At 37.3% G+C, this 23,204-nt stretch overlaps 1 long non-coding RNA gene across 1 annotated transcript; it reads right to left on the bottom strand.

Annotated features, from left to right (window-relative positions):
• Positions 1-20,813: 20,813 nt before the first annotated feature.
• LOC145156566 (uncharacterized) lies at positions 20,814-22,175 on the bottom strand. Its single transcript, XR_013736802.1, has 3 exons — positions 21,972-22,175; positions 21,041-21,280; positions 20,814-20,926 (listed from the first exon to the last, which is right to left on the bottom strand). It is a non-coding gene; the product is annotated as an uncharacterized LOC145156566 (long non-coding RNA).
• Positions 22,176-23,204: the final 1,029 nt, after the last annotated feature.

The raw sequence follows: 23,204 nt of genomic DNA, 5'->3' as shown, positions 1-23,204 counted from the left end.
TTACTACACAAACACTGTTATACGATAAATTAATGTGACATACTATGTAAGGAGACAACAGTACAATGTTGTATCAAATTGTAACCAGAGTCTCCTGGAGGGAGAGCGGGCATCTTGTGTATAGATCTATACGGGACATACACTCCCACACCCTGACTGCTAGCTATAGTCCCAGCTGATAAGGCGAAGGGGTGACAAATGTCACCTCACTACATATGACACCGGAGGGTCATCTTTTATTCAGTCGTCGATCAGCATGGTTACATACGAGTTCACATTTAAACCTTTAATTAACCAATTTGGGATTAAAGGCTACTTAAGACTCCCCGAGGTGTATTGTCCATTTAATACTACCCGGAGTCTGTATTTTACTACTCAAGACTCCCCGAGGTGTATTGTCCATTTAATACAACCTGGAGTCTGTATTTTATTACTTTAGACTCCCCGAGGTGTATTGTACATTTAATACTGCTTGGAGTCTGTATTTTATTACTTTATAGCCAGCAGTGTCACTGCTGAGGTAAAACATTATTTTCCCTATTACATTTACTTTGTGATCTTCTCACATATTCATTAATGTATAAACTATATTTAGTTAAAGATAGTCTCACTCGGGAAAATAGACACTAATACAAGAAACAAACATACATAACATTTGATGCCTTGGTAGAAGGCTACGTTTAGTAGAATGGGCCATAATGCTAACCTTGTGATTCCTTAATGTATACATCAAAGGATACATATATATCAATAGGATCCGACAGGTAATAGGATGTGTGCTCTCCGCTTCATTTCCTGTTCCTTGTTTGGTTGTGGGCTTGGAGCAGATTCACCCAGTCTATTATCTATTCGATTCTAGATATATATGTCCAGTATACATTGAGTCGTCATAAGGGTACCATGTATGGGTCAAGTCATAGGACACAGAGTCAATGCACAGTTTTCTAGTAGATAACATACTTTCCAAATCAGAACTTTGGGTATACAAAACTAGAAACTCACTAGTTAAAGGTTTAATCCATTTTATTAAAACCAGGATAAACTTAAAGGACCTTAGGTGATTGTCTCTATAATACGTTAGTTTATACATCATGGTTATATATCATTGATACCCAATAGGTAGCTGGATGTGTGCTTTCCGCCTTACTTCCTGTTCCTTGTTTGGTTGTGGGCTTAGTGCAGACTCACCCAATTAACTCTCTATCCGATATTAGATCATATATAGCCAGTATAAACTAAGTGATTATAGAAGTAATCACTGTGGTCACCATTTTACTATAAGAAATAAGGGTCTTTCTTAAAGAATCTTTTCATTAAATATAAAGAAACCATTACAATTAACTCCATGAGTAACAAGTGAACACGCCAGAGTTATATACAAAAATGATCTAACAAACAATGGGATGTGTGCTATCCGCCTTACTCCCTGTTCCTCATTTGGTTGTGAGCTTAGGGCAGATGCACACAGTCGATTGTTTGTTTACTCTGAGTTTTATATCACTTGTATCCATTTAGTACTCATAGAAAGGATTGTAGTATCATTTTTACGTATCTTTAATCAAAGTAGGAAATATAGGATTTTCTAAGAGGAACATGGGAACTTTTCTAAACAGAACTTACAACTCACTACATGTGACAACCGTCAAATTTCGGTCAAGTCAAAGTCAAACAAAGTCAACAAGTCAAACCGGTCAAATCCAATAACCCTTGTATATTAGGTTTTACGTTATGTAATCACTATATAATTCGCTATTTTAATGAGAAATCATCATTTGGAAAGTTCATGTGTTTGATTTTCCTTAGCCTTAACAGTGCTAAACAACGAACCAAAGCGATAAAACACTATTGCACAATCATCGGGATTGTGTACGACACTAAAACACGGTTTAACGGGGTTTACGAACCTTGCGTTGTGAAGCCGGACACTCAAATTAATCACAAACGAAACCTCTCTAAATGGTTTTCACTCTATCTCTTTCTATTTGAAATCTCTCCCAAATCTCTCTCGCAGACGGCCCCTTTTCACCGGTTTTTCGACTACGACTTCGTTTTAACTCTGTTTTTCATTATTTTAACGTGGGATTTTCACCCAAAACTTTATTTTATAAACTAAGGCCCCAAAATATATAAATCTCCAGGGTTTTTATAAAAATGTATTAAAAGAATTGGTGGTTGGACTAATTATTGAGGGAATATTTGCTTTTCCTTATTTTATGACAAAAGCAAGCCACCACCACCTCACTCTATGATCAGCCACTCTTTGCCACTACTCCTTGTCACCTTAGTGGACCTTTACACCCTATCTCCAGCTCTTTCCACGTTCTAAGAGCTGGAGGATTGGTCCTCTCTCCTCATTCTCCTTAAAAGCCCTTTCATTCTACACTTAGCAACCAAGAACACTCTCCAAAAGTCTCTCATCTTTTCTATCAACTTCAAGAACTTCAAGGCTTTCTCCAGGGATTTCTTTCTTCAATTAGTAAGTATCTTCATCATTCACATAATTATTAAACTCCATTTTACTCAAATCATTGATATCTTACACAAATTCCATCTTATTCGGTGTTAGATTCTCGAATCATCAAGACATCTTCTTAGTGTTCTTGGGTTGAACACTTCCTCTCTCTCACTTTCATCTACTGAAACCACATAAGGTGAGTTCATACCCCTACATTTACATGTTTTTCTTAAGTTTTAAGGGGGGAATACAAGTAAAATCATCAAGAACACAATTAAACTTTTTCTATCAGATTACATCAGAAAAGATGAACTTTGATCACGGACTGTTTTGGTAAACTTAAATATTTTAGTTTTCAAAACTATTCCAGGTGCAAGTAGTTCAAACTCTTAGCTTTAAAATGGCTACTTGCACATCTCCATATGATTTTTGTACTATTTATGGTGATTTTTACAAAAGTGCCTATCATTTCAGAGGCAAACCCGGACCAGTCTGTGATTATGAACATTTTCACCTCTGTTAGAGATCACTAAAAATCATGATAAAATTTACGAACAAACTAGACTCATATTCCAAACTCACAGAATTTGCGGATTTGGATTTAGAGCTTTGATGATTTTTCTATAAATTTTCTAAGAACAGTAACAGAAACTGTATACAACAAAAAGTTGTTGTCAATTTCATTTCACCTTGTAACATGTTGAGCAAGGTGTATATCTTTATGTGATTATATGTTATTGCAATATATGACATTTTATCTTAATATTTAGACACAGATCAGTTTACAAATGGATTTGGACATATAAAATATAAAGAATAATAAGTGATTATAATCAAAGTACAACCGATACATTCAAACATTTAATAAACTATTTTGAATATAGTTTGCATACATTACTACGTACTACCCTTGGTTGATAAACTATAATAGGTATAGTTTATGATACATTACATAATACATACATTTAAAAAGGGTACATTTATACAAAGGATATTTTCATTAAGCAAGGTACGGCCATACGGTACCAAGTTTTCATAACACGTAATTCCGTTAATGACTTTATGAAACATTACATAACACATACATTTAAAAAGGGTACATTTATACAAAGGATATTTTCATTAAGCAAGGTATGGCCATACAGTACCAAGTTTTCATTACACTACACGTAAATTCGTTAATGACTTCTGTGAGACATTCAATTCAATTTACAAATAAGTCCTGTATTATACCCAGAGTCTCATCTTTATGAAACATTACATAACACATACATTTAAAAAGGGTACATTTATACAAAGGATATTTTCATTAAGCAAGGTACGGCCATACGGTACCAAGTTTTCATTACACTACACGTAAATTCGTTAATGACTTCTGTGAGACATTCAATTCAATTTACAAATAAGTCCTGTATTATAACCAGAGTCTCCTCGAGGGAGAGCGTGATACTTGTGTATAGATCTATATTGGGTTTGACAAACCCACACCTAAACTGCATGCAACAGTTAGACCGATAGGTCTGGGGTGACAAATGTCATAACATTTCCGACGCCTGAAGAACGTCGTTTCAGGCCAACTAGGTCATAGCATGGTTATAATAACTCACATGTGGTATTAACAAACATAGAATTTACGGGGATTTCACTAAAATCAAACGAGTTTATGTCGATTTAAACTTGCATTGTTTTACTATAAGGAACGAACACTACTTGTACATTTCGGTCTTTGGGTTTTAAGACTACATTTACAAATTAAGGAAAATATTGGATTTTCTGGAACGAACACTACTTTTACAAGAAAAGGCTTTAATAAACTCACATAAAGTATTAATGAATATTGGAATTTACGGGAACTTCATTAAAATTAAACGAGTTTATGTCGATTTAAACTTACATTATTTATTATAAGTAAGAAAAGTTACTTATACATTTCGGTCTTTGGATTTAAGACTACATATATATTTTAAGGAAAATATTGGATTTTTCTAAAACAAATACTACTTTTACAAACGAAAGGCTTTTAATAATACCAAACAAAAGCTTATGAACTCACCAACCTTTGTGTTGACACTTTTTCAAACAACTTGTATTCTCAGGAAATCATTAAACAGGTAACCAAGTGCTTTTGAGGATGGGACGCTAAGGCGTCTACTATTTCTTATTTTGTCAACATATTGTAATTGATTCGTAAACATGTAATTCATACAATGATGTAACTTTTTCAATTATATATATGTTTGTTGTGTTTGCTTGAATTACTATTACAATTATTGTTATGATACTATACATGAAGTCCTTCACCCCCGGACATTTCCGCCATCCTTGGTTTGGGGGTGTGACAGATTGGTATCAGAGCACAGTTTATAGTGAATTAAGTATATCAAACCACATAAGATATACAAACTATAAACACAATTGGGACTAATAGTCTCTAATTTGTGCATTTTTCAAATAAATATACTTTTAGAAAATAAATGATTTTCTTGATTAAAGTATACATACATACATTACATGCTCGCATGGTATCATAACTAGCGAAAACATAAAGCAAAAGAAGAAGAGTTGAACATTTTAAGTATGCCTTAGTATATGTGGATTAAGTCTGGGAAGGATATAGCCTAATCAACTATATCTGTCCGGGAATTGACTTGCATATACCGGGGGATGGTCAGGATGGGCAACAAATCTAACAAACCTAATAACACACTACAAAGGATACTTTAAGAACTCAAAACTAAACATTTACAAATACTATAGGAGTATTTTGTGTTACTATAATAAATTATCTGAGAATTAAATAGGTCTTTATTTATAGATCAATAGCTGCTAAGTGGATGCGCTAAGGTCATATGTAACTAAGATGCTATAGACTTAGAATTTATGTATCTTTGTTTCACTTCCTGTCCTTGTTTGGTTGTGGTCTTGGAGTTAGGGTCATCTATTCGAAGGACTATTATATCTTAATAACATATGACTGGTATGCACTTTGCAACTAATGAAGTAACCGATAAAGATCTTTTTAAAACATAAATATATTAATTATGTCCCGACTAAATTAGTATGTGTGAAACTTTTACAAACGGTCATATACTTGGAAACAAGAAGCTGCTTTCCAAATGTTAAAACAAGCCCTATGCAGAGCACCGATCTTGTCTCTCCCAGAGGGAACCGAAGACTTCGTAGTGTACTGTGATGCTTCAAATCAAGGCCTCGGATGTGTGCTCATGCAGAGAGGGAAGGTTATCGCGTATGCATCAAGACAACTTAAGACGCACGAGGTTAATTATACTACGCACGACCTGGAATTAGGAGCAGTAGTATTCGCTTTGAAGATCTGGAGACACTACCTCTATGACACGAAATGCACTATCTTCACTGATCACAAAAGTCTTCAGCATATCCTCAATCAGAAAGAGCTCAAGATGCGACAAATGAGATGGGTAGAGTTGCTGAATGACTACGAGTGTGAAATTCGTTATCATCCGGGCAAGGCCAATGTAGTGGCCGTTGCTCTAAGCAGGAAGGAGTACTCGGGCCGCCGAGTAAAATCCTTAACAATGACAATCCATTCCCACCTGACCATACAAATCAAGGAAGCTCAACTGGAAGCTTTGAAACCAGAAAAGGTGGCAGGAGAGACATTAAGGGGAATGGATAAAAACTTAGAAGTCAAGGATGATGGAGCACGTTATATCATGAACCGGATTTGGACACCGAAGTTCGGTGGACTCCGAGACGTCGTCATGAATGAAGCACACAAGACTCGATACTCCATCCATCCCGGGTCGGATAAGATGTATCTGGACCTCAAGAAATTATACTGGTGGCCGAACATGAAAGCTGAGATTGCTACCTATGTGAGCAAGTGCCTGACTTGCGCCAAGGTCAAAATCGAATACCAGAAACCATCCGGGCTATTACAACAGCCGGATATACCTGAGTGGAAGTGGGAACGAATAACCATGGACTTCATAACCAAGCTGCCTAAGACATCGGGCGGGCTTGACACCATATGGGTAATCGTAGACAGATTGACCAAATCAGCACACTTCCTACCGATAAAAGAAACCGACAAGATGGAGAAGCTGACTAGAACGTACATCAAAGAGATTGTACGACTCCATGGTGTGCCGATATCCATTATCTCCGATAGAGATAGTAGATTTACCTCATGGTTTTGGCAGTCTCTACAAAAATCATTGGGAACTAGGCTTGACATAAGTACGACCTACCACCGACAAACCGACGGACAGAGCGGAGGAACCATTCAAACGTTGGAAGACATGTTAAGAGCTTGTGTGATAGACTTCGGTAAAGCATGGGATACCCATCTACCGCTTATCGAATTCTCCTACAATAACAGCTATCATAATAGCATCAAAGTCACTCCATTCGAAGCTCTTTACGGTCGCAAATACAGATCACCCCTGTGTTGGGCTGAGGTGGGGGATACACAGCTAGCTAGAGGGCAAGTCTCTAATAGCACCCTCACTGGCCCTGAAATCATAAGGGAAACCACAGAAAAGATCGTTCAAATTCGAGAAAGACTGAAAGCGTCTCGCGATCGGCAAAAGAGTTACGCAGACAAACGACGCAAACCCTTGGAATTCCAGGTGGGTGATCGTGTACTACTAAAAGTTTCCCCTTGGAAAGGAATGATACGATTCGGAAAACGCGGGAAACTAAATCCAAGGTACATCGGGCCATTCGAAATCCTTGCTAGGATTGGGCCAGTAGCATACAAACTTCGATTACCTCAGGAACTCGACAAAGTACATCCCACATTTCACGTGTCGAACCTAAAGAAGTGTTTGTCTGATGAGACACTCGTAATACCACTCGACGAAATCGAAGTTAACGAAAATCTCCACTTCGTGGAGGAACCAGTCGAAATCATGGATCGGAAAATCAAACGAACGAAACAAAGTCGTATTCCCATCGTGAAGGTCCGTTGGAACGCTAAACGAGGACCCGAATTCACCTAGGAACGCGAGGATCAGATGAAACAAAAGTATCCACATCTCTTCCCAAACTCTTGAAATCCCAGTCAAAATGAAAATTTCAGGACGAAATTCCTTCTAACGGGGGGATGATGTGACAACCGTCAAATTTCGGCCAAGTCAAAGTCAAACAAAGTCAACAAGTCAAACCGGTCAACTCCAATAACCCTTGTATGTTAGGGTTTACGTTATGTAATCACTATACAATTCGCTATTTTAATGAGAAATCATCATTTGGAATGTTCATGTGTTTGATTTTCCTTAGCCTTAACAGTGCTAAACAACGAACCAAAGCGATAAAACACTATTGCACAATCATCGGGATTGTGTACGACACTAAAACACGGTTTAACGGGGTTTACGAACCTTGCGTTGTGAAGCCGGACACTCAAATTAATCACAAACGAAACCTCTCTAAATCGTTTTCACTCTATCTCTTTCTATTTGAAATCTCTCCCAAATCTCTCTCGCAGACGGCCCCTTTTTACCGGTTTTTCGACTACGACTTCGTTTTAACTCCGTTTTTCATTATTTTAACGTGGGATTTTCACCCATATGACATTTTATCTTAATATTTAGACACAGATCAGTTTACAAATGGATTTGGACATATAAAATATAAAGAATAATAAGTGATTATAATCAAAGTACAACCGATACATTCAAACATTTAATAAACTATTTTGAATATAGTTTGCATACATTACTACGTACTACCCTTGGTTGATAAACTATAATAGGTATAGTTTATGATACATTACATAATACATACATTTAAAAAGGGTACATTTATACAAAGGATATTTTCATTAAGCAAGGTACGGCCATACGGTACCAAGTTTTCATAACACGTAATTCCGTTAATGACTTTATGAAACATTACATAACACATACATTTAAAAAGGGTACATTTATACAAAGGATATTTTCATTAAGCAAGGTATGGCCATACAGTACCAAGTTTTCATTACACTACACGTAAATTCGTTAATGACTTCTGTGAGACATTCAATTCAATTTACAAATAAGTCCTGTATTATACCCAGAGTCTCATCTTTATGAAACATTACATAACACATACATTTAAAAAGGGTACATTTATACAAAGGATATTTTCATTAAGCAAGGTACGGCCATACGGTACCAAGTTTTCATTACACTACACGTAAATTCGTTAATGACTTCTGTGAGACATTCAATTCAATTTACAAATAAGTCCTGTATTATAACCAGAGTCTCCTCGAGGGAGAGCATGATACTTGTGTATAGATCTATATTGGGTTTGACAAACCCACACCTAAACTGCATGCAACAGTTAGACCGATAGGTCTGGGGTGACAAATGTCATAACATTTCCGACACCTGAAGAACGTCGTTTCAGGCCAACTAGGTCATAGCATGGTTATAATAACTCACATGTGGTATTAACAAACATAGAATTTACGGGGATTTCACTAAAATCAAACGAGTTTATGTCGATTTAAACTTGCATTGTTTTACTATAAGGAACGAACACTACTTGTACATTTCGGTCTTTGGGTTTAAGACTACATTTACAAATTAAGGAAAATATTGGATTTTCTGGAACGAACACTACTTTTACAAGAAAAGGCTTTAATAAACTCACATAAAGTATTAATGAATATTGGAATTTACGGGAACTTCATTAAAATTAAACGAGTTTATGTCGATTTAAACTTACATTATTTATTATAAGTAAGAAAAGTTACTTATACATTTCGGTCTTTGGATTTAAGACTACATATACATTTTAAGGAAAATATTGGATTTTTCTAAAACAAATACTACTTTTACAAACGAAAGGCTTTTAATAATACCAAACAAAAGCTTATGAACTCACCAACCTTTGTGTTGACACTTTTTCAAACAACTTGTATTCTCAGGAAATCATTAAACAGGTAACCAAGTGCTTTTGAGGATGGGACGCTAAGGCGTCTACTATTTCTTATTTTGTCAACATATTGTAATTGATTCGTAAACATGTAATTCATACAATGATGTAACTTTTTCAATTATATATATGTTGGTTGTGTTTGCTTGAATTACTATTACAATTGTTGTTATGATACTATACATGAAGTCCTCCACCCCCGGACATTTCCGCCATCCTTGGTTTGGGGGTGTGACACTACATTTTCAATAGCAGTTTACCACAACATTTTACAACTTACTTACATCACTAAAATCTTATGAACTCACCAACTTAATTGCTGATCAACTCTTTTAAATAACTTGTATTCTCAGGAGCCTTGTAGACAGGTACTCGTGCTGGGAATTCAGAAGATGGAGCAGTATAGCTTCAAGTCTTGGTTGTTATTTGATTATGTATTCTATGTTTTGTGAACACACACGTTGTAAACACTTTCTTTCTAACGAAATGGTTGTTCATTAATTTGCTTACTATGATGCATGTCTTGTGATACTAAACATGACGTCCTCCACCCCCGAACGTTTCCGCCGTTCCGGTTTTGGGGTGTGACAACATACAACCCTAAATGCTTTGGATCTAAGTTTTCTCTAGTTATACATGCAATAACATATCCAAATCATGAAGCCTACAACTAGCATATGAATCAAAAAATACTAGTTAGAAAATTACCTCCATTTGTAGCTTGTTGTATTTTGGCCTTTAAGAACCTAGCACCCCAAGTGTGATGCCTCAAACGGTTCACAACACACCATGAACAAAGGAGAACTTGAGAGAGAGGTTACTAGGCACAAAAACCGGCTATATGAACTCCAAGAACTCTTGTGTCCGATTTTTTGCTATGGGATAACATATATATAGTGTAGGATTCCAAGGGTCGTGGGTAAACCCTAATCCATACACATAGGTTATGATCCATATCTCATGTGGGCTAACTCTTCATGGATATTTACATAAACTTAGCCCATCATGGATCAGTAGCCCAAAATATATATATATATATATATATATATATATATATATATATATATATATATCACTGATTTACATAATCAGTCCCCGTTAATTTAATTAGTCTCTTTTGATCACTAAATTAATTCCAAATTAATTCTTGATCAATACTAATTAAATAATATGATTTCTCCATTAATATATTATACTTATAATATATTAGTAAATCATAAATAACCTCTTACTCAAATATCCATATTATCAAATTGTCCTGGTGATTTGCGACCCGAAATGGACCATGCTACTCTCGGGTCAAGTACATACCGATTATAGTTATGGGCTTAGACACCTAATCCAACACCTTTTCTTCACAAACAGGACCGGTGCTCCCAAAGGCGAACTACTCAGTCTAATAAAACCCTTGTATAGTAGCTCCTCCAGCTGCATAGACAAATCATGCATCTCTGGTGGCGCTAAGCGATAGGGTGCCTTAGCTATTGGAGCCGCATCCAGAGTCAAATCCATCCGGAACTCAACTTGTCTCTCGGGAGGCACTCCCGATAAATCCTCGTGAAACACATCGGGGTAATCCCGAACAATGGGCGTATCAGCAACGCACGTCTTCCCCTTAACCCGAGTATCCGACACATAAGCCAAAATTTCATAATATCCCTGCTAAAGATACCTCTTGGCCCTCACAGCTGAACAGAGAGCTGGCCCACGTTGAGTACCCTGACCCTGAATAACTAGTTCTCCCCCACTTGGGGTTCAATGTCGCACTAGCTAATCCCCACAGTCAATCATAGCCCCATTAGGGCTTAACCAGTCCCTACCCATAATCACCTTCGTCTCACGTAACGAAATGGGAACCAAATCAATCGAATATCTCTCATTAAAGACCTCCAATATACAACCCCGATGAACCAATAAAACCCTCACCGGACGATCATCAACAATCTCAACCTCCAAAGGGCAATCTAGCTCACCAGGAGCATCGTCAAACCTCTTGCTGAGCGTAAGAGACATAAAAGATCGGGTAGCACACGAATCGAAAAGAACTAGAGCATGCAATTTCTTTCACTAAAAACGCCCCTAAACATCACAAAATGAAATATAAGCATAACAATAATGAAAGAGAATAATAAATAGAGAACATACCGGTAACCTCATTAGGAGTCACACACTCCTCGTCGACAGTCAGCTAAAAAGTCCTGCTCTTCACCACAGGGGCCGCCGCATTGCCTTCACGACCATTTGTGATACACAATGTCGTTGGTGCGGGTGCTGCCACCGCTCCTCTCATCAATCTAGGGCAATCGACCTTCTTATGGACCGTCTGATTCCAATGGAAGCAAATCAGACCACGTGATCCCTAGGGACAATCCCTGATAAAATGTCCAGTCTTGTTGCACTTGAAGCAGCTATCACCCTTCTCTCGGCAAGTCCCTTGATGCACTCCCCCATATCTACCACATCGGCCCTGACCCGACTATCCCCTGGATCGTTGATCAGAAGTCGTGGGTCTCATTGCAAGACCCCCAATTGTCTGCACCTTCTCTGCCTTCCTCTTCCCGAGGTGCTCCAATTCAATCTCCTGCTCCCGGGCTCTGGCTATCATATCTTCCAATGTCCGATAAGCTAAAAAGCTAACAAACTCCCAGATATCTGCTCTCAACATGTCATGGTACTGAGTCTTCTTCATCTCCTCGTTTGTTTCATATTGTAGAACCAGTAAAGATCTCTCCCGAAACTTGGCGGTGATCTCCACTATAGTCTCAATCGTCTGGCGCAGGTCCTGGAACTCCCTCGCCTGCTGTTGCACCTCGACAACTAGTGCAAACTCTGCTCAAAATCTTATCACAAAATTAGGCCCAGTCATAGTCTTAATAGATGGTGCTCCCAGAGCATAGCCAACCTCCTCCCACCAATCATGAGCTCGATCCCTCAAACATCCTGCAACGAATCTCACATTCGACCCCTCGAGGCAGAAGCTCGTCATCTGGGCACACTCCATGTCCGCTATCTATCGCCTGGAGATAATGGGGTCTTTCACCCCAAATAACCCTGGTGCCCCACATCCCCGAAAATCCTTGAATGTGGGGGTACGGGATCCATATTTTCTGACGGACATCTCAACTCGAAAGGTATGGAACCGCTCCTCCTTTATCTCATTAATCTCTTCCTTGATTGTCATGAACATGACAGGGGTCGCATCAAAGATACCTCACGTAATCCCTCATTTATCGGTTCGACACCAGAGCCCGAACCGGAACCTTATCCTGAACCTCCCGCTCCACAACGTGTCATCACCATACTTAAATACAACATGCAGACAACCAGAATAAACACGAAGAAGCTTACACTCTAGAAATTTCTTAGAATCATCAAGACTTTCCTTAACTCGGGTACATATCTTGTGCTTCTAGTAGTAGGGGCCCAATACTACCTTCCACACCTATATGTACCTTCCTCAAGAATTATCCCGAATCCTCTAAGTCACCTCCTTAATAACTTCCTAAAACCCTACTAAACAACGCATACAACAAGATACTATATTTTCTTAGGCTCCCCTAGGATTTCTCCCCCCTCCCTGTCTCTGCTATCAGCTACAAAATAAACCTCCACCGATGTCCCCTAGCTACCTCACAAATACAATCACATACTACACATATTAAAAAAAACCTTCGACTGTGAGGTCTCAAACTACAATGGTTGGACTCAGACAAGAGCTGTGCAGTTGAGCTTAACCTTGCACCCTAAGATAGTTTGATACTTGTAGTATGTAACTTATCGTATACACTTATTAGCTAATAGACATCAGTGAAGGTCTCCCAAAGCACAAAGCAAGAAGAATTTGAGCATTGACAATAATCAGACACCACATAAACAAGCTGTCCTATCTCAAATACTCATGAAGATCTCTAATCACTAGCATGCTTCACTACCAGATGACATAATAGACATAAAGGCATCTATCCTAACCGAGCATTATATCATGAAATACCAAGCAGATCCTTAGCCCTAATCTAGTATGTATTCCACATATAATCATATCAAACATAACAACACATATGGTATTTTGGGAAAACTTACTTAAGCTCGGCTGATTGCGTGCATCAAACCCTTTTTCTATTATAAACCTTCTAGAAAATTGTATTTCTTTTTTTTTTTAATTTTTTTACCTACTCCTTAGTTTGAGTTCAAACACACCCGAGAGTGTACCCGAATTTCTCAAACCAAGACTTTGATATCAACTTGTAACGTTCCAAAATTGATGGTAAAAAGTTATTTTTTTGAGTATCCCAAAAAACAACATTCATTCATTTCCAATAAAAAGATAATCAGAGTGTGATAACGTATCCACAAACAACATTAAAAATCGAAAGGTAATGCGGAAATAAACTCCGAGGTGTGCAATGAGATCATGCCAAGCTCTTTCCTTTTGAACCGGAAGTACCTGAAAACAATTTAAACACAAACTGTAAGCACAAAGCTTAGTGAGTTCCCCCCAAAATTCCATATATCAAACAAGAACGGGCCCAACCCAACATAGATGCTTCGAGCCCAACCCATGCATTTAGTCCTAGACCATATCATTCTGGCCCCATGCATATAAAACATATATAATTGGGCCCTACCCATATAAAGCGTACATAATCGTCCCCACCCATATAATTAAGCCACGCCTATATAAAACACACAAACACATGCAAGAGTCACAAAGACAGCTAGCAAACTACAAACATAATCATGTGGGCCGTCATTGGTGCCTTCGACCCACGAGTATAGTGACAAGACTCACCTTAGTCTGAAGAAAGATAATCTCACACTCGGGCTGCTGATAGTAGAACACCTCCCTCTAATCATAAACACAGTGAAACTCTAATTAGAATTAACGCAAAAATCCATACTTAGAGGTCCTATTTCAATACTACTCTTACTGGGTAAAAAGACTGTTTTACCCTTTCAACACTGGACTTTCCTCTCCCCCCTTCTGCTTGAGCTAATGCCAAAATTGAACAAAAACTCTTTTCTGATGCTACGCCCTGCGTAACTTATGCTCTACGCGCTGCATAGAACTTCATATGGGAAGATCACGGAAACAGAAAGCTACGTTGGGTGTAGCCCAACTTACACCCCACATACTAAAGGTTAAGCCCTTTTCATTTTTATCACTTAATCCTTAAAAACCAACCATCCATTGTTCAGATCTAGTCCTAATAATCGTCTTAAGTGATAAAGTTCGTAAATCTATGCCTTTGCATGGCTAAATAGAGCTCAAAACCAAACCCTAGTCTCCTAACACCTCCTAATGTCCAAACACCCATGCATGGGTGAATGGAAACAGCCAATATCCCATTTTTATGACTTAACAACCTCCGAAACAACAACAAATGGTAACCCCACGGTCTGGAGTAGCTCATACTCACAAGACCCAATATTATGGGACAAAAGAACATAAAAGCCAAGAAGCTAATAAGATCTAACACATGGTCCAGCAAGGTACAAGCTTTATACCTTCTAGAGCTGAATATTGCAATGTAGGCTCTGAATCTACAAGCTTGAGCTTAACCAATCTTCAAGGATTGACTTCTCCTTCTTCAAAATGCACCACAAAACACACAAAAGGCTCAAAACTTACTCAAGAGAATTAACGTTTCAAGATGGGTGGTTATGGGAGTGGAGGCTGAATATAAGAAGGGCGTCAAAGGTTTAAGGTCCTTAAATAGGGCTCAAAACCCCATAATTAGGGTTTGGACTCGGTGACATTCCCATTTTCCACGGCCAAAAAAGACCGATTTTGTTTATTCTTTATAAAAATCAGAGTACCTCTTTTAATAAAAATGTTGCGGAATTTGTTCCCAGAAAAACATGATAAATACATTATCAAATCATTTCCGAAGAAATGTATTCTTATCCATTTTAAAACATTTAGGATGTCATCGGCAATACAGAAACATAAGCATAAACAGAACTTACATTAATTTACACTAGTGATCTACATCTCTTTTAAATCCCTTAGTGTAAAGTAGCTTCATATCGACACATGTGATACAAATAAGCTTGAGTGGGTCAGGTTGGGAAACCTGGTGAGTACATAGGGTTTTCAACCCACAATAATTTAATTATTATGTTTAAACATCAAACAATCAACCCAATTACCCATCCCCATTATCTTCCTTACTCATAAGGTCTACCCTAAGAGTCATCAATCCTGCATTTGTTCATTCCGAAGTTCATTGCTTCCAGGGTTTATATGACAGACACTAAGTCCATAGCTATCAATGCTCGTTCGTAAAGCACTAATTCCATAGCTGCTAAAGTTCATTCATCGGGTACTAAATCCATAGCTATCATTGTTTATCTAGAAGGTACTAAGTCCATAGCTACCAACATTTATCTAACAGGTACTAAGTCCGTAGCTACCAACGTTTATCTAACAGGTACTAAGTCCATAGCTACCAATGTTTATTCGATAGACACTAAGTCCATAGCTGCCGATGTTATTTGTTAGGCATTAAGTCTATAGCTTCCAATGTTCACTCATACCATCTTTCATCTCTCATCATTCATCTACCCATGTTTTACCCAACATATTCGTAGATATAAAATACATATACAGTTTAAATTATTTAAAACATGTATAAAATCGTTCATCCAACATAGAAAGCAAGTATTTAAATAATATGAACACATAACACGTAATTTATATAAAATACTTCATATCTATGTGTAAGATGAAAGTAACTATGCACTCACTTGATAAGGTGGTGACTCGGGTACTCGGATAGCACTTCGTTACTGTTATAACAATTTCCCTCGGACAAAACCTAGTATCATTACCACTAGAGTTTAGTCTAATGTTTGACGGGACTAATTAATAGTCTAGCTATTATTACTATTAAATAAGCGTTAAAAACTACTCTTCACCCACTATGTACAGACAGGGGCAGACATGGAACACCGGAGGGCAGCACTTCTGAAATCCAGCAACCCAAGCGACCCTCCAAACCAGATTCCCCGTACCGCGAGTGGTTAAAAAGATATTATAACGACACTTATATAACTCATAATAATAGCCCGCATTCTTATTATAAGGTCCTAATAACGTTACTATATTGAAACATAAGCTATACTAAAGTTAGGGTAGTCGTAGCTCACTTACAACGGGTTTTTCTCAAAACCGGGCTTCGCTGGAGCAGCGTTCCCGAGCCGAAAGGCTCTTTTCTCGGGGCTTCGGGAGCCTCGGTGCTTCCTTCGGGTGCTAGGGGGTTTAACTAGACTTTAGGGGGGTTAGGAAGGCTTAGAGAGAGATTCTAGAGAGAGAAAGAGAAGTTGGAAGGTGTGAGACATGAGGGTGCCCCGACACTCTATTTATAGGCTGGAAATCACCAAAACTCGTCGAGTTGGCCTCCAACTCGTTGAGTTCCAGGCCAGGTGTCACCATCTGGTGGTTAGCCTTGGGGAGGAAGCAAAGGCCAGGATTGCGCCACATCACCCGATTTCGCACAACACCTTCCCGAATTAGAAAAATAATATCTCTCGCATACGAGCTCCGTTTTCGACATTCTTTATATCCACACGTAGGCGGGATCATAATCTACAACTTTCGTTTAGACTCCGTCGGCTAATTCTCGACCGATCTTAAATTTAACAGTAGGAGGAGATTAGACTGTTAAATGACCGCGAAAAACTCGTAACTCCTTCATACGGACTCCGTTTTCGTCCGTCTTTTTACCGTTGAGTTCCTATTAATGAGATCTTCAACTCTCATTTAGGTCGCGTAAGCCAAAAATCGCTCGAACTAAAATTCGAGTTTCGGGTCGTGCACTGCTAAGCCAAATCTTAGAAAATTCATAACTTTCTCGGTTTAACGTATACTACAACTTTTGTTTAGATCACTAAGGCTAAAAAGTCCTCTATCGTAAATTCACTATTTACGTCTCCCGGTGCCGTGCCGGTTTTGCCGTAAAACTTCGACGAGCCGTAACTTCTTCGTTATAACTCAGATTTCGGTGTTCTTTATATGTACGGAACCCTTGTAACATATACTACCACTTGGTTAAGATTATTCCTTCTAAATAATCTTCCATCAAAAACTCATTTTTGATGCTCATTGTCTCTAAATTGACTAGCCCGGATCTACGGGTGTTACAGACTCTTCACAATTACGCCTTGCATAACTAGATTTACGCCGTGCATAGGGCATTAAACCCTCGCATGGGTTTAATGAATTACACCCTGCCTAATTATCCATCTACATTCCGCATAGAACCATAATTCCCCAAAATAATAAGTTTTAATAACATGAAGAAATATACCTGAGGAACGGGTGTTAAAGCGTGACAAACCATATTTTGTATTTTTTGTATGTTTGTATCACAAGGAAACCCAAATACATTCTTTGTATCACAAACTCCCTATCCACATTTTTAAATTCTTGTATCACAAAAAAGCATATCATTATTAGATATAAATATTTTCAAACAATATCTCATGCCCCATGCATAACATGGGGTCCCTTTTATTTAAACTAAAAGTAAGATGTTGTAAATATTAATAACTAACCATATATGCAATTTTAGAGAACCGTATGATTCGTATAATTATTCGAAAACTCTCTAGCCCACGTAGCAACAATCAAAACCAACATCCCTTCCTTATAAGGGGTGCTGTCATTCCATATGACACAAGAATATATCTTAAAGAAAATTAAAACTCTTCATTAACAAAATAGAGAGTTAATTGCATTAAGATGAAATGAAAAGATCTTTAAAAAGTACTTATTCTACTTGGAAATCTATATTGTCTATCCATTACAAAATCATACATCCTTCTCTTTAAATAATGCCCATTCTCTGATATGCTGAGTTGTTGGTTGCACTAAAATTATAATAGAAAGTAAACATTAATTAGAAAAAAGAAACTACAACATCTATGTGTTTGGATATATAATGAGATGAATTACCCAGCGAGCATCCATCCAGTTGGAGCTGATATGTCTTTTTCATACCTCATGAAAGCCCTAGAAAGATATAAAGTAATAGTGTTGTGTTCAATTTTTTTTTAAATTATTTTTATACCATATTAAGAAAATACTTACATGTCTACATATTTATTCATCAGTTGAACTTTTAATTCCATACATCTAGTAACTACGATCCATCTATAATTACATATACCATATATTAATAGTATACATGTAGGACAATGAATGCATCTAAATCCTTATATAATGTACCTAATGCTATGTTAATTTTAGAAAAATATGATCGAATACCACTACAAAAAAATTTCAATTTAACTACGGAAAAATTTCATGGGAAAAAGCAGAAATTTCTTAGCTAAATCTGAATAACAACATAGATTTCTACAAAAATTTTCAATTAGACTTTGTAGCTTTATTACTTGTAGCAAAATGTTTAGCTACCAAATTACAATTCTGTAGCAATTTTGCTATGACAGTTTCTACGCCATCTATTTCGTTGCAATTGAGTGCCATAGCATTTTCGTAGCAAATTCCATAGCATATTTCATTCCAATTTTTCCGTAACCAATTCTATAAGGATTTTTCCGTAGCAAATTTCATAGCAATTTTTTCGTAATCAATTCCGTAGCAATGTTTCCATATCAAATTCCATAGCGATTTTTCCTTAGAGATTTTTCCATAGCCAATTCCGTAGCAATTTTTCCATAGCCAATTCCGTAGCGACTTTTCCATAGCCAATTCCGTAGCGACTTTTCCATAGCCAATTCTGTAGTGACTTTTCCATAGAAAATTTCATAGCAAGTTTTCTATAACAAATTTTGTAGCCAAATTGAATCTGAAAAAATCGAAGCGTGGTTTGTCCACACTTCTGTTGTTATATAAACAAGTTTTCCCATTTTCAGCTTATATATCCAAATTTTCTGATGTTATATATACAAAACCTAAAAGTCAAACAACATAAATACTATTGGGCCCTTCCAATGGGTGGTTGATGTTTTCAAAACGACATTACCATAGGGACCATTTATGTAATCTACTCGATAAAAAATAAGTTTCTAAGAGCAACAGTGCATTCAGCATCCCAAAATCTGCAATGTTAGACAAAAAATTGAAGACAAGAAAAAAGAAACTACAAATCTTTAAATAATGTTTATTGTGTATATAACAATTGCCTCTTTATAATCTTGGTAAGTACATCTCATTATGATAAAGAAAAGTATGAAGAAAGGCTAGCCAAGCTTTTCTGGTGGTATTGATGTACTAAAGGTTTGTCCTTTTTACATCTTCTATAAAAAAATGTTCTCTTTCGCGTTTATATAATGAAAATTTTTAATTATGTTAAAGATCCTAGGAGCTAGTGACACTAAAATAGGTGAAAAGAAAGAGTTAACGATGCTTTAAATGCCACAAAGGGAGCTGTTGATGAAGAAATTGTGCCAGGTGGTGGTGTTGCTCTTCTTTATGCATCTAATTAGAGTTTGAAAAATTACTAATAGCCAACTTTGACCAGAAAATAGGCGTTCAAATAATTCAAAATTCACTAAAGGTCACAACTTTATGTCCATATTTGTAAACTTAGCTTGTTGATTTTGTATATAAGATGAATAAATTACCTTTTATTTATTTATTTATTTTTTTTAATTTTTACATTTTTATTTGTTTAATCAGAGATGCCCCTTCATACAATTGCCACTAATGCTCGGTTGAGAGTTCTGTTGTTGTTAGAAGCTTTTAGTGCAGGATGATATTTTGTGGACATTTTTTTGGTTAGCATAAAGATCTACAGGGTACTAGTGGTGTTGGATGTTGCTACGTCGTTCCACCAGCTTTTGTTGGGTCCCGGGCCTAGCCTGTTAGTGCCATCTAGCTATCTCTCGTTAGATATATGTACTCAAGCCAGTGGCTGCCTCGCTATGACCGGACGTTATTGTTTTTAGTCGTGTTTCGACAAACCATATGGGGTACGTCATCATTGGCTAAAGGTAAAACTGAATTTGAGAAGTATATAAGTTAAGTATTTTCTAGGGATAATGACTTAAAAGGGTAATATATTTTTCGATTTGTAAACATTTGGTCACTGATTTTTTTTTCGTCCACATTTACCCCTTCAACTTGTTAAAATGTACACATTCAGTCCTTATGACCGGTTATTCCAGGTTAGCCGGGAAAAATGACTTAATAGAGTAATATATTTCTCATTTTGTACACATTAAGTCCTTAAAATTTATGTACACATTTAGTCCTTAATATTTTTTTGTTTCAAAATAAGTCATTTTTGTTTTTGTACTCATTTAATACTTATGAATGATTTGTTTAGCTTTTTCTCACGACATTTTACGTGGGACAATCATGAAGTGTGTGGGGTTGTTGATGTTTATGTGTAACGTCTCATTTTCACAACAAAAAATTTTCATTTTTAAATAAGGCAAAGTCCCTAATTATAAATCCATTATTAAGAAAAAAACGTTTATTCCAAAATACATTTATCGAAAATCAGAATAATATAAGAAACGCAGAATCCTCAATACTGTTGATGAGTGTGTACAGTCATGCTTTCGTCTTCCTACGATCAACGATAGAACCTGAAAACATAAACAACTGGGTAAACACAAATTTTAGTGAGTTTTCCCCAAAATACTCGATACAACAAACGTATTATCATGCATAATGAGCCCACACTCATCAGATTGGAATACCTTAGCCCAATCAGTCATCAGACTGGAATGCCAACATGCAACATGTCCAATCAGTAATCAGACTGAAATACCCAGGGTTTGTCGGCATGCCGCCTTAACCCAACTGCTCTTCTCGAGCCTCACTGCCTACAGCTTACAGCCGACCCGCACCAGGTATGTTGGCCTATAGCATATAGCAGGACCACCTCAACATATCCCACCACCATATGGTTATCCCACGTAAGATGTCGTGAGAGAAACCTAAAGAAATCATTCATAAGTACTGAATGAGTATAAAAACAAAAATAACTTATTTTGCAACAAAAAAATATTAAGGACTAAATGTGTACAAAAATATTAAATACTAAATGTGTACAAAGTGAGAAATATATTACCCTATTAAGTCATTTTTACCGGCTAACCTGGAGTAACCGGTCATAAGGACTAAATGTGTACAGTTTAACAAGTTGAATGGGTAAATGTGGACGAAAAAAAAAATTAATAACTAAATGTATACAAATCAAAAAATACATTACCTTTTTAAGTCATTATCCCTATTTTCTATTATATAGATTTTATAATCAAATAGATATTATAGAGAAGCTATTATAGACTTCATAGTTCTCAAAAGTTGAACATTGTTGGAGAGGATCTAATTATAAAACCAATTACGGGAGAACTACTCCATAGGAATAAAACATCACGAAATTAGACTTCACAAACAATCAATTTAATAAGTAATTAGAAAACTCCAAGCAAGTGATTCAGAGTCCCGATGATATAACTTTTCCTACAACACATCAACTTTTATATCTAGAGTTTTGATTCAGATTGATAGCGAAAGACGAGAGGAGAATCCATGCCATAATTAAAAGAGTATTCAGACTGAGATAGATAAAAACGGGAGGGAAGTATATTGCGACTCCAATAGAGAAAAATTCATTGAACATACATAGCGATTGAAGGAGCAGGCGGACATGGCAGAGCAGACCAAAGGAGTTCCCTGCATGGAAGAGGACGTCGGAGCGGAAGAGGAATGAGATCGGTGATTTGGGGTTGGAGCCGGAGCAAGTGAGCAACAGAGTAAAGTTCAGTTGATTATGACGTAAGTAGCGATGATTGGGGGGGAACGGAGTTAATATTTTTTATAAAAGTGAAAGTAGGAATCGATGGGTAATTAACTAAGGTAACTTATCAATGCATATAGATTTATTTATTATTATAAAATATATTTACTCTTTATTTGTATAAGTTAATAATAATATAATAAAATAATAATAATAGAAAATAATTTTTTTTAATAATTGATGACGTGCGCCATGTCGATCCGTCATGTCACGACTAACAAGACAACTACTATTCCAGCGAGACAGCAGTTAGTCCAATGAGGCCACTGGCGGTTCGACGAGAGAGTAGAGAAAACAGTTGAATGGCTCTTCCAGTCGGTTGTACTGGTTAGTTGTACTGGCCACGGAAAGGATTCGTCGGGGCTGAATCCTTTCCAGACATACAGCAAGACCGTATAGCCTTAGCAGCAAGCCATTGTCGTTTAGGCAGAAATCCCTTGTGCCACACACATGGCTACTGGCTGCCGTACAAAAGGAGGCGTCAGCATAATTGTGCACAGACCATTAACAATTATTACCTCTGCACCAATCATAATAGGAGAAGAATTAGACATGGACAGCTGGACCAATCAGAGGCCGGTACTCCAGACACCGTTACAATACCCCCCCCCCCCTCTATACGGAACCCTACCTATAAAAGAGGAGGAACATCTCCATAACAGGGAAAGTTTTCTTACTCTCTTCTCTATCAATACTCATACACTCTTCTCCTAAGACTAGATAGACCGTCGAAGCGCCTTCCCTGGACCTCCTCTCGGGATGCGATTAACGTACTATCTGATTGCAAGTACATGTTCCCGGTGAAGATCGAAGTACCAACATCGTCTCTCGTCCGCATAACGATGTTGCAACATTGACGCCATCCGGTGTGTGTTAACGGCATCAAAACCCACACAACAGTCTTACGCATACAATGGCCATTGAGGAAGTAGCAGAGTTTGTCAGAGAAAGTACAACTGACAAAAGCCCGATTTTCCTGGTGCAACCACTACAAACCGTCTTGATAACACCTCAACTAGCGTCTCACCAGAAAGTTACCACAATAGTTCCATTGGAGC

The sequence above is a fragment of the Lactuca virosa genome, chromosome 2, assembly GCF_052849685.1.
Source record: "Lactuca virosa cultivar CGN04683 chromosome 2, Lactuca_virosa_CGN04683_v6, whole genome shotgun sequence".
NCBI classification, from domain to species: Eukaryota; Viridiplantae; Streptophyta; class Magnoliopsida; order Asterales; family Asteraceae; genus Lactuca; species Lactuca virosa.
This window is presented reverse-complemented; position numbering and strand designations above follow the sequence as displayed.